Source organism: Hydra vulgaris, chromosome 02 (assembly GCF_038396675.1).
Source record: "Hydra vulgaris chromosome 02, alternate assembly HydraT2T_AEP".
Lineage (NCBI taxonomy): Eukaryota > Metazoa > Cnidaria > Hydrozoa > Anthoathecata > Hydridae > Hydra > Hydra vulgaris.
This window is the reverse complement of record NC_088921.1, coordinates 32076760-32090492: the sequence shown is the minus strand read 5'-3', so window position 1 is coordinate 32090492 and position 13733 is coordinate 32076760. Positions and strand designations below refer to the sequence as shown.

Below are 13733 nucleotides of genomic sequence, written 5' to 3'. Positions count from 1 at the left end.
TTTACAAATTTTCGTATATTTATAATCTGAAATACGATAATGCAATACATCTCAAAAATAGTAGCATTTTAATATCTACTTAAATATTATACACTTAAATACTTTAATTAAAACTTTCGTTATAAATCAATTTAAAAAAAAACATAAAGTATACAAACATTGCTAAAAATAATAAATAAAAAAACAACCATTCAAATACCGAAATACCAGCATTTAAACCCTTTAATACTGGTATTTGAAACTAGACAAAATTGACCCAAATCCTGGTATACCGGCATTGGATTCCTTATTTGCAATAGAATGTTTCTATTTTTAAAACTATTTTCAAGAAACAAAAAAAAATCCCCACAAGTGAGCAAATGATCATATATTCATTCAAAAGATAAATTTAGCGTGAGGTACTTTATGACCCCTAATAAAAAACTTAGACAAAAACATTACTTTTGAATGATCAAAAAAAAAGAATGGTTAAAAAAAAAAAAGCTAAATTAGAAAAGAAAAAAATAAATAAACAAAAAAAACAAATTGCAAATATTTTTAAGAAAAAACTAATTGAAAAGGTGTGAAAAGTACTAGCGATTCGCAATTGCAATATATATATATATATATATATATATATATATATATATATATATATATATATATATATATATATATATATGTATATATATATATATATATATATATATATATATATATATATATATATATATATATATATATATATATATATATATATAGATAGATAGATATATATATATATATATATATATATATATATATCTATATATATATATATATATATATATATATATATATATATATATATATATATATATATATATATATATATATATATATATATATATACATATATATATATATATACATATACATATATATATATATATATATACATATACATATATATATATATATATATATATATATATATATATATATATATATATATATATATATATATATATATTTATATATATATAAACTTGAAATATGATATTTAACCAAATAAATTCAAAAATAGAAACAAATAGAAAATCCAGTAAATCTTTTTTCTCAAAATATTTTTATTAAAAGCAATATAATTACCAAAAAAAATTACTAAATATTTTTTTATATACTAAAACTATTAGCATTAGAGAGCTTTCAAATAATCATCAGTAGTGCTGTTTTTGGTATTATTGCAAGATATTTGTATTAGAAACAAAAATAATTTAACTTTCATATTGTTGTTATGGGTAACAATTGATTGTGAAGGATTGAATTGTAATTATAGACAGGAAATATCAATTAAATGCATCATGTTTTTGTTTGTGCAAATGCTTTCCATATGATAACAAAAAACTTTCATTGTTAAGCTCAAGAAAGACGAAAAGTTGAAAAAAAGGTTCAATTACACTTTTGTGGGGACGTTGACAAGTAACGGGTGATGCGGAAGTTATCGGACAAAATAAAAACGTCAATAACTTATTTATAAATAAAAAAACAAACTACTATTATATTTTTTTTAAATAAAGCATTTATCTTTTAATAAAAATATATTATTTTTAATATGAAAAAACACCACCATCTACAATTGATCTCAATTTTGCTCTGACGCCTTTCGTATGCGACTGTAAAAAGTTTAAATCAATTTCTTGTAGTTTTAGTTTAATGCAATCAATCAAAACTTGCTCTGTTGAAGCTTGCCAATCTCCCTCGTAAACCTTCTGTGCCAAATGTCCCCAAAAATTTTCAATTGGTCGTGCTTGAGGCACATTTGGGGGATTGGATTCTTTATCAACGTAATAGACATATTGGTCCATCCAATTTAGAGAATCTTTAGAATAATGAGAACTTGCTAAATCTGGCCAAATAAATAAAGTCTCCATGATACTTGTGAATAAATGGAAGAAGTCGTTTTTCTAAACATTCATTAATTAGATTGATGAATTGATCGCTACAGCCTTGGAAGTGCGAAACAATGGCTCGGACATACCATGGTCAGATATGGCTATCCACATTAATAATTTTTTGAAATTTCTCTTTTTCTATAAAATGTACACTTTCTGGGCATGTCTTTTTATTGTTTGTGTAGTATCCAGAATTTCCAGGCATGTTGTCCCCTGCAAAACAAAAGTATTTTTTGTCATCGATGACTAGAAGCGATTTTATGTTATAGAGTTAGTTAACTAGTTTCCTGCTTCTTTTCTTTGCCTTTATTTGTTGTTCTATAGTGTATTTTGGAGTCTTTTCACATTTTCTATATTTAATATTCATTTTTTTTTAAACTGACGACCAATTTTCGATTGATTTACACCGAATTTAATACCTATTTTTCTCTGACTGACCCCTTTTCGATTGTTGACAAGTCTCGTTAATTCGGCTATCTTTTCTCTAGTCCAGGATGTCAGACGATCAGAGTGCTTTCTATCAGAAAACGATTGAACAGTTTCAAGTCTTTTTAGGTTATCATATATTGTACTTCGAGCAAATCCTTCCTTTTCAAAATAATTTACGATTTTTTTTTTTTTATATTAGGTTTATTTACAAAAAACATTTTTAGTCGCTTTCGAAAAGACTCTCGTTCAGCTGCATTTAACCTCATTTTAAATAATTGTGTTTCAAATAATAAAGTTTATATTTTATAGAATGTTTATGTCTATGCATAAAACCACAAAAACTAATTATTATGCGCAAATAATGAAATTAGGATTTGTCTGATAACTTCTGCATCACCCGTTATAAACATGGTTGTCAAATCGATCAGTTGATAAGCCAGTTCTGCAATATGTAATTGTCCGTTTATATGTAATCTTAAATTATTAGTTTTACCAGTAAACGTTTTTTTTGTTGTTGTTTTTTTTGCATGCTAAACATTTTAGCTAATAAATTACATTTTTGCTGTTGCATGTGATGTGACTTTTCACTTTCCAAATAGTACCGTTAGATGTTTTAAACTTATCTACTTCTTGAAGGTATAGTTTGCAAATTTTGCACCAAATATCTTTGCATTTGAATATGCCAATCTTCCTACTAGTTACTTCAATATTAGAAGAAGTCTTCTTAGTAAGTTAGGAGGTTGTTTAAAAGCTAATACCAGGTGAATATTAGAAAAAACATTTTCAATTCTTTCATTATAAGATACTTTGAGCAAAAGGTTAGCTTCTGTTATAAAAGGTTGGTAATTGAGATTACTATAGAATGTTGTCACTAAAGGAAATATTTCTTTAGATTCCTTTTGTGGTGCTGGTCCTTGTAGTTTTGCATTATGGAATGCTTTTTCTTTAGTTTCATCAGGGTATTCGCAATCTTTTAACCATTTTCTTTTAGTTCTATTAGGCGTAATTTTCGATTTCATAACTAGATGTAAAAACAATTATTCTTTTAGCTAAATTATAAGGAATATTCTTTTTAATGTGAAATAGATGATGACTGTTATAGTTTAAATAGTCATGGGTGTTAGCTTCTTTATAGTAAATGTCGGTTTGAATTTTATTATAATTTTCAAGAATGATTGCAATGTTTAAAAAGTTAATTACATTGTAGGTGCTATCATTTTTTATAAACTCCTTGCCAAAATCTATTGTAAATCTAATAGAGTCATTTAATTCAGTTGAAGAATTTTTAAATTTTCTGATGTCAAGATGTTTTGGCCAAATTATAAAACTGTCATCAATAATCTAAAATAAAATTTCTTTACATCATCTACTTCATGGTTAGAAAAATACTGAGGTAGGATTATTGGAAAAAGCTTAGTCTCTTCTAGGAACCCGATAGTAAGGCATGCATAATCTGGTGCAAAATCTGTACCCATGGCTGTACCAGTTATTTGGTGAAATAATTGTTTTTTGAATATGAAACTATTGTTTTTTAGAATAAAAGATGCTAACTCAATTATGAATTCAGGTGTAAATCTTTTATCTATTAAGTCTTTTTATTTATTTATCTAAATTTTTAAGGCTTCTAATCCAAGATAATGTAGAATGCTTGTATAGAGGTTAGCAATGTCACATGTCATTATATGACTTTCTGATTCAAGCTCTCTTGGAATTTTTCTGAGGAAATCCCAGTCATCTTTAATAAAAGGTATTTGTTTTTTTACAATAGGACACAAAATCATATGGAGAAACTGGCTCAAATGAGATGTAGGTGACCTTATTCCAGCAATAATTGGTCTACCTTTGAGATTTTTTGGTGGTTTCATTTCAATAAATAAAGACTCTTTACCTTGTCAATAATTTATTGACATTTGTGAATTTTGGGAATTACATAAAAATTACGTGATTTCCATTTAAAGTTTGTGATATATTTTATCTCATTTGTTGTAAGACATTTATGTTTATTTATCAAATTAAATAGATTTCTAAAAACTATTTTATCAGATTCTGAACTTATTTTTTCATATGTAGTAAGAGATAAAAGATGGTCTTGATGAACAAGTTTGTTAATATAATATGTTGAATCCATTATAACTAAAGTATTACCTTTGTCAGCTTTTTAAATAACTATGTTTTTCTTTAGTTGCAGTTCTTTAATCGCTTTTCTTTCTTGTTTTGTAATGTTATCAACATATTGAACTTTAATAGGTTTGATTGATTCAATTTGTGAAACAATTTTGTTTAATTCTGGCAGAGTGGTTTTGGTACTATAATTGGATTTATTTTTAATTATACTAATGGCATTATTTGTGGTACCAAAAAATTTTTCTTTTAGTATATTTAGTATATTTAGTATATATGTATTTCTTTTAGTATAGTTATAGTATATGTAAGTTTCCGTGTAAAATTTTTAAAATCTGAATCAATATGTAAGAAATTACCATTTGTGGCTGGGCAAAACTTTGGACCTTTTGTGAGAAGAGATATTTGAGAAGATGTCAAGTGTTTGGTAGATAGGTTGATGACCTTAGGTTGTATCTTTTTGTATTTGGGCTTATTCAGTTTTTTGATGGGGTTGATTGTGTTTTTTGGTCATGGTCTCTAATATCATTGTTTTTTGATGAGGTTGATTGTGTTTTTTGGTTATGGTCTGTAACATCATAATTTGAAATAATGGAACTTGCATAAATATTATTACTATTTATGTAATGTGATGGTTGTTTTCTAGAATTTAAATACTTTTTATCTTTTTCTAAAGCAAGTTTAGTAGAGCTTACTTTTTTGGACCATTTTTTATTGATGCGTTCAATATCTTCATTTTTGCATTCTTGATATTGATGACTTAACTTTTTGTGAAGTTCATCACTAGACGCGTGATTTATAATAAAATTGAACACTTCATCATCTAGGTTTTTCAATGATGTGAGAAAATTGTCTTTTCTTATAGTAAGAATTTCACATTCAGATTTGAGACGTTTTAATTGTATTTTCTTCCTTGTTAGACATGAAATGGTAGTTATCACTTCTAAACTTTCTTGGGATAAATAATGGTTCTTGCTGTAAACAATCATTGTAGATACTAAGGAGGTTGGCACATCTACTATGTTTGTAATTTAGATACTCATCTATGTCAAGTGATTTTACAAAATATCTTTGATGCTGATCTTTAAATTTTAAATATTCCTTTTCTATATTGTGTTTTGAACTGTTGTTTTGGTTAAAGTTTTTTGGTTAGCATTCTTTCAGAGCTGACTCAATTATTTCTTTTATTAAAGGTTTTAAGTCAGTTATAAGCAAAGGTAAATTATCTTTTAACTTCTTAAAAATTACTTCATATAAATCATTTGCATAATCTAAAAATTTGTTTTCTGTTGACATTGTAACAATATAAACTTGAAATATAATATTATTTATTGTTTTTGATTTATATTAATGATCTAAATAACTCTGTCCACTTCTCATCACTCCATCTGTTTGCAGATGATACTAATATCTTGCATATTAATAAGTCTTATCATTCCTTGCGTAAGAATATTAACTTAAACCTAAAAAGTTTAGTTCGTTGGCTAAATGCAAACTTAATTTCTCCAAACTTGGAAAAAAATGAACTAATATTTTTTTCATCTTCAAGACAAAAAATTTAATACAACAATCATATAACTAAAATTAAAATTAATATTAAATGCTTATATCCAACACACGTTGTTAAATAACTTGGTATTTTTATAGATTCGAACCTCTCATGGAATTTTCATATAGATGCACTCCACAAAAAACTTAATCGAGCTAATGACATGCTTTCAATAATTAGCCATTATGTTGATAAAACTACCCTTAAGAATCTGTATTTTGCAATTTTTCAATCTCATCTCATCTACTGTTGTCAAGTTTGGGAACATATTGGCAATTGTAATATTAATAAATTGTTATCAGCTCAGCTGATAACAATTTTTTAATATCAATTTGAAAATTAATTATATGGATTGATTGTTATCAATCAATCCAAATAATTAATTTTCAACTCCATAATACAGAAACTTCAAAAATCTTCAAAAAACTTAAAACTCCTACCTTGTCAGCACTAGTTAAATTTGCTAATCTTCTTTTTGTTTTTGACTCCCTTAATAAAAATTTACCTTCCTCTATTACAACCTTCTTCACTGAAACTCGATTTATACATTCACATTAACTAGAAACATCAATAATGGAAAACTAAATATACCTCCCTAAAAAAACTTTTAGGTATGGTAAGTATTTAATTACACATCAGCGCATCAGTGAATGGAATCGAAGTCTTGAGTGCATTGTGAATGAGTTTAAAAAGTTGAAATTTCAAAATAATTTATCTTCATTTCTTTATTCAAAACAAAATAAATTTAAACAAATTCTAAAAACAAATTTAATTTTAATTTTTCATCAATATTAACTCCTTTAGTTTTCTTTTTTTTTTCTTACTATTTCTATAGAAACTTTACTGTTTTTGTCATTAATATTTATTGCTTTCACTACTGCTGTTTTTACTATTACTATTGTTATTACAATTATTATAAATACCATTATTTTTGCTGTTACTTTTGCTCTATTAATGAATCAAGTTATTATTGTTATTATTATCATTTTTTTAAATTATTATTATTAATAATATTAATAAATTATTATAATTAATATTAATAAAATTATTTGGTGTTACTCCTATGATCAGGATTCTGTATGAGTGACTCCTTCCTCAATCAATTATTTATATTTATTCTTAATGATTATATTTTGATTTCATTATTTATAATATTATAGATATTCTTATTCTTATTATTTTTATTATTGTTGTTATTGTTATTATTATTATTATTATTATTGTTGTTGTTATTATTATTGTTATTATTATTATTATTATTATCACTAAAATATTATTGTAATTATATTGTAAATTTTGAGGAAAATAAATATCTTGTTGTTGTTGTTTATATATATATATATATATATATATAATATATATATATATATATATATATATATATATATATATATATATATATAAAAGTCACAAAAATAATATTTCTTCCTAGTCTTTGGTATCTAAAAGCTCTAAAAATATAAAAAAGTTTATGGACTACTAATAGGAAAAAAAATAAGACTTTTAGGTAAGAGGAACAATTATTTTATTAACCTGGAATCCTTAGGTATAATGGCGGCAAGAACTCCGGGACTACAGGACTCCGGGCTTAAAAACAATAAGTTTCCAGTCATTAAATCTCATGAATTTTTTTCTTTCAGCAGGTCATAAGTCAACAAACATGTATAGAGCTTCTAGACACTACAGACCTGAAAAAAATGGAGATATAAAGCCGGAGTCCTATTGGGACTACGCATCCCTGATATATATATATATATATATATATATATATATATATATATCTATATATATATATATCTATATATATATATATATATATATATATATATATATATATATATATATATATATATATATATATATATATATATATATATGTATATATATATATATATATATATTTATATATATATATATATATTTATATATATTTATATATATATATATATATATATATATATATATATTATATATATATATATATATATATATATATATATATATATATGTATATATATATATATAGATCTATAGTTTGTTGGCTTTGGGAAGAGCGGAAGGAAAAAAGTGATTCTTACGCCAACATATACGTCACTTTTAATTACTTTTAACTTTCGTCCAACATTTCCGTGTTGGACGAAAGTAAAAACCATTAATTTAATTACAAATTAATCGTTTTTTAAAAAAACCACAAAAACGCAAATTTAATTGACCAGAATGTTTTAAAAACATTGTGAATGTTTTTAACAATATAAACAATGTTTTTTTTTTATTTTTTTTAATAAAATGTTTTTATTTTTATTTTTTTTAATAAAATGTTTTTATTTTTATTTTTTTTACTGTAAATCATGCGCGGAGTGTTGCTACATCGACTATCTTATAGCCTGACTCGCAAGGGAGTGCTGCTACATCGACTGACAAATAGCCTGACTCGCAAGGGAGTGCTGCTACATCGACTGACAAATAGCCTGACTCGCAAGGGAGTGCTGCTATATCGACTGACAAATAGCCTGACCCGCAAGGGAGTGCTGCTACATCGACTAAGGGTTTGGTTGGGGCAGGCAGTCTATCATTATTAAAAAAAAAAAAATTCCGGTCTTGCATTTTAATTTTTACTTTTTGTCAACAAAATATCGAAAAAACTTTCGGACAACATCTAAGGGTTGTATATATATATATATATATATATATATATATATATATATATATATATATATATATATACATATATATATATATATATATATATATATATATATATATGTTTATATATGTATATACAGTAAATTCCTGTTAACTCGACCCTTTAAGGGACCAAGGAAAACATTTAACTAAATGAATGCTTGACTTAAGCAAAGTATAACAACTGTTATTGCTTTCAAGGGACTATAGAAAATAGTTCAAGATAATGAAAGATCAAGTGAACTGGTGTTCGACTCACCAGGAATTAACTGTGTGTGTATATATATATATATATATATATATATATATATATATATATATATATATATATATATATATATATATATATATATATACACATATATATATGTATATATTAATAATATATATATATATTAATAATATATATATATATATATAAGTATACTATATATATATACTAAGTATATATATATATACAGACCTCTCGCCAACACTACCCTAAAATAGTTTATGGGAAGAACTTGCAGCTCTCGCAAAAGTTTAAATTTTTGTATAAAAAATAATTCGAATAAAAAAGATATGGTTGTTGCAATGAAAAAAATTATAAAAAGAGCAAAAATTAAAATGCAAATGTTTTTGATTAGACTAACTGATAAATATAAAGTCATTACACTCTAAATTAAATTGATAAAATATAAAGTTATTTAACTGATAGGTTATATTGACATTTATTAGAACATTAAATACATGTTCTAAATTATATGTAGGCTCATACAAAAATGGACATTGATGGCCTGACCATAAATAAATTAAAAATATATCACCACAAAAAGGTCACGAGGTCACATTATTCTATATGTCAGCAACTCAGTAATAAAACCATTTTCTTGAATCTAAGCGATAAATTTGTTTGCATATTTCTTAAATATGACCCCGGGTTCAGCTTTTGTTACCAATTACAAAGAACATAGATTTTTCTGTACAACCCAGTTTGTGAAATTTTTTAGAAATATATTATTAAGTCGTTTTTAAGCCGCTGAACTTCATGTGATTCCACACCAACTAACTTATAGTTATCCATTATACCTTTGCGTAATAAGGGAGGTGCTATTCTAAGTGCAAAACACTTACAACTAATAATTAATAGTTGCCACATTTCTTCCCAGAGTACAAGCCTTTTTAGAGCAACTACTAAACTCTTGACTTAGATTCATGTCATAGTACAAACTATATAACTTTATATCATTCATATAAAGATTTAAACAACAAATTATTAGTTATGGTAGTTAAATCATCAACATACAATAGAAACACTGTGGGACCTAACACACTACCATGTGGAACTCCACTAACAATGCATATTGAATTTGATAGAGAACTGACAACTAAAACTTGTTGATATCTATCGGCGAGGAATGTAGAAATCCAGTTAAAAAGATTACCTTATATTATATGATGCAAGTTTAAATAATAGTATGGGATGCGAGTCAAATGCTTTTTATTTGGTGATTATCCAATGTGGTGTTCCAACAATTAGTAGATTCTAAGAGATTTGTACAGGTGGAGCGTTTGTTGAAGAAACCATGTTGTTTATGAGTTATTAAATTATGATGAGTTACTCTATAACATACACATTACTCATTTTTTCCATGATGCAATAACAATTGCATGTCAGTATTATTTACAATAATATTACAGTGTAACTTTTTATATAAATAGATAAATATTGTGAAAACCCAAAGGAAATGCTTGTCTATAGAATTTTATCATGGCACAATAAACGACACTCGTTATGTATATATTCTTGCAATATTAACCTTACAAGCATACATTTGTAACGCGTATAAAATCAAACTTTGTATTTAATTAGTAATTTTTTAATGAATAAACAAATAGCTTGTGCAAAAACCAAAAGCTGTTGTAAAAAGCTATTTGGAGGAGCAGCCTGCATGGCTTGCTATGTTTATTTTAGGAGAGCTTTTTTTTTGCTCTGGCACTCATTTACTCGTGCCAAGGCCTGTATATACACAGGCCTTGTATTTAACATATACATGCCTTGTATATAACATATACAGGCCTTGTATATATCATATGCAGGCCTTAGAATAAATTAATGGTAAAGCTACAGTTAAACAATTGCTTGTTGCGCTATTACTTTTACTATTTCAATTAATATTACTAACATTAATTGAAATAATAGAAGAAAAAAGATTGCTGCCCCATGCCAAACCCTTAGTCGATGTAGTAGCACTTCCTTTTAGTAGCAGGCTGTATAATTGTTGATTTAGCAACACTCCCTTGTAGCAGCAGGCTATAAGATAGTCAATGTAGCAGCATTCCTTTGTAGTAGCAGGCTATAAGATAGTCGATGTATGTACTAAATTCAAAAAATATTCCTCATGTTTTTATTAAGAAATTACCACTTTAAGCAAGTCTCCACACAAAAGCGCAACAACCAAAAAAATAAAATTATTTAGACTACTTAACTGTAGCTTTACCAATTAAACTTTAGTAATATGTGTCTTTATGAGTTTAAAAATAAAAATTATGTCATGTAACAGAGAAATGTTGAATTAACTGAAACTTTTTTTTTTTATATTTTTTTAAACTGTATATGGGAAAAGGTGAACTACTTTTAAAAAAAATATTGTGCAGGTATGCAGAGGGGATGGGGTTGTTAAAATGATACGTGTGTACAAGGAGGAAGGAGAGTCTTATCAGTGGTTTTAGTGTGTTCATACTTTATGGATGCCTCCTAAGTAAAAATGTAATATTAGGTAGTTATCTTATCTTGTCAAGCATTTTTAGTTTGTATTTTGATTTTTCTTTAAAGTACTTATATTAATTCTTTACAATTTAGGTAAAAAAAACAACAACCACAGTTTCTTTAACAAACCCATATATCAATTATCGGCTACTAAAAACCACATAACTTTTTTTTTAGAACTGTTCTATTCTGATAACCTTTTTACCTTTTAAATACTGTATTGAAGAAGTTTCTAAAGATAATATAATATTACAGTATTTATTCAATTTAAAATTTTTATGACACATACCTAATGACTTTTAAAAGTGTAATTATTTTTAATTTTAATAATATACAATAATATTGTAATAAATATATAAAATCCACAAAAAAATCAATCAAAAACAAATTAAATAATTTTAATTTTACCCATTTCAATGTCGTGATTGTGTTTACAATTTGTAAACTTGCAAGCGCAACCGAATCGATTGTAACGGCCGGCATATAGCAGCCATATTTATTTACACAACTTTCATAAAAGCCAAAAAAGACAATGTTGGGGTCTCAAAAATCTTAATTTTTTTTTTTATATTTGTCAGCGTAATCTTTGATTACGCTGACAAATATAAAATACCTCGCTCGCAACCGAACTAAAATTGCTGTTGATATGCTATTAATAGACTTACATTGCTGCACTATACATTGTTAAAATAGCTTATTCCTTCAGCTACAAAACTATGTAAAATTCTTTAGAATTTATGCGAGTAATTGGCATTTCCATTATAAATTGTACACTGTGTCGAAAAGCTCACTTGAACTCAATCTCGCCGTGTTAATTTATGTCGCCTACTATGTGACTTTAAAAAATTACTTATACTTGCCTAAGGGGACCTTATATTCAGGTGGGAGGAGTTAAATCTCATTAGTTAAGTTATATGCTCAATTGCACCATTTTAATTGGAAAAGTATAAAACCTTAGGATTTTTGTGAATACGAACTTTCGCCCCTTCCTAGATTCTGACCTTGATCTGGTTTCTCAGATCAATCCCAATTGTAATTGCAAAATTTGTAAATAAAACATAATGAATTGAAATGAAGAACTTATTTATTAAATGTTTATGCTCTTGTGGCGGTGCTTGGCGGTGATAAAACCATTAGGTATTATTACAGAAAAAATAAAACCATTAGGTCTTATCACACATAAGACCATTAGAGTATTCGTAAATAAAAATAATAAAAAGTTTATATATATAACACAAAGTTGTTTTTAATTATATGAAAAAGATTGTCAAATATTTAGTACTTATTAGTCAGTATTGTTCTTGGGATCAACCAATGGTTGCGATACAGGTGGTAAAATGAACTTTTTTTGTTGTTGTAGCTTTCTCAAAAAGCATACTCAGCTTTGCTGAGTATGCTTCATGAGATGTTAAAACAAAGTATTAAAGCTGACGTTTTCTGTTCGCCACCTTTTTCCGTGTGGTGGCCTTTGGATATGCTAAGACATCATCATCTTCATCGCCTGTATTGATAAAAAACATATAACAAATGCTGCTACAGTATTTTTCCTATTAATTTTATATCGGATAATGAACTTCAAATCTCAATTGACAATATATTACATTTCAATGATCTGCCAAATGACTTTTTCATCTTTTCTTGCTCCCGAGAATATGGTACTTATAATTAACTTAATAATTACTTTACTTATCAGCTAAATGGTTGTCATTTATGATATGAACATAGTTGGGATGATGATGACATGAACATAGTTGAGAACAAAATCAATTTTAAATACATAGACATTGAAACTAAGTCTTCAAACATCAATATTAATCATATAAAGTATAAAAGTCTATTTCATTTAAAAAATTTATAAAAGTCTATTATCTCTATTTCATTTAAATATCGCTTCATTAGTTAAACATTTTGACGAATTAACTTCACTTTTATCTTTAATAAATTATGAACTTAGTAGGGGAGACCGGGGCTAGTTGGCTGCAGGGGTAAGTTGACGAATTGCGTTTTTTTTCAGAGCCTTTCATCAGAAAGTGAAAAAAATGACACAGAACCTTCATAATTGACCATTTCATCATTCACTATAGTATTGTCAGGATTCGGGCATGCGCATGGGAGATATTAAAATTATGTGATTTTTGGACAAAAACATAACTTTTGGAACATCGCTTCCTTTTTACTTTACAAAGAAAATAGTTGGTCGTATGAAAAAAAAATTATTGTAAATGTTCCAGTCACAATCGGTTTACTATATCCAGTCAGAATTTTTTTCAATGTTGCCGTTTTTCAGGAT

General features: G+C 26.2%; 1 protein-coding gene across 1 annotated transcript in view; it reads right to left on the bottom strand.

Moving 5' to 3' along the window:
- The window catches only part of LOC100215987 (cilia- and flagella-associated protein 157), a 32763-nt gene extending 20714 nt beyond the window's left edge, over positions 1–12049 (bottom strand). The window contains exon 1 of the mRNA XM_065790623.1: positions 11852–12049. The gene's annotated coding sequence lies outside the window, so the exon portion shown is untranslated. The remainder of the gene's footprint in view (positions 1–11851) is intronic.
- Between the last annotated feature and the right edge of the window lie 1684 nt (positions 12050–13733).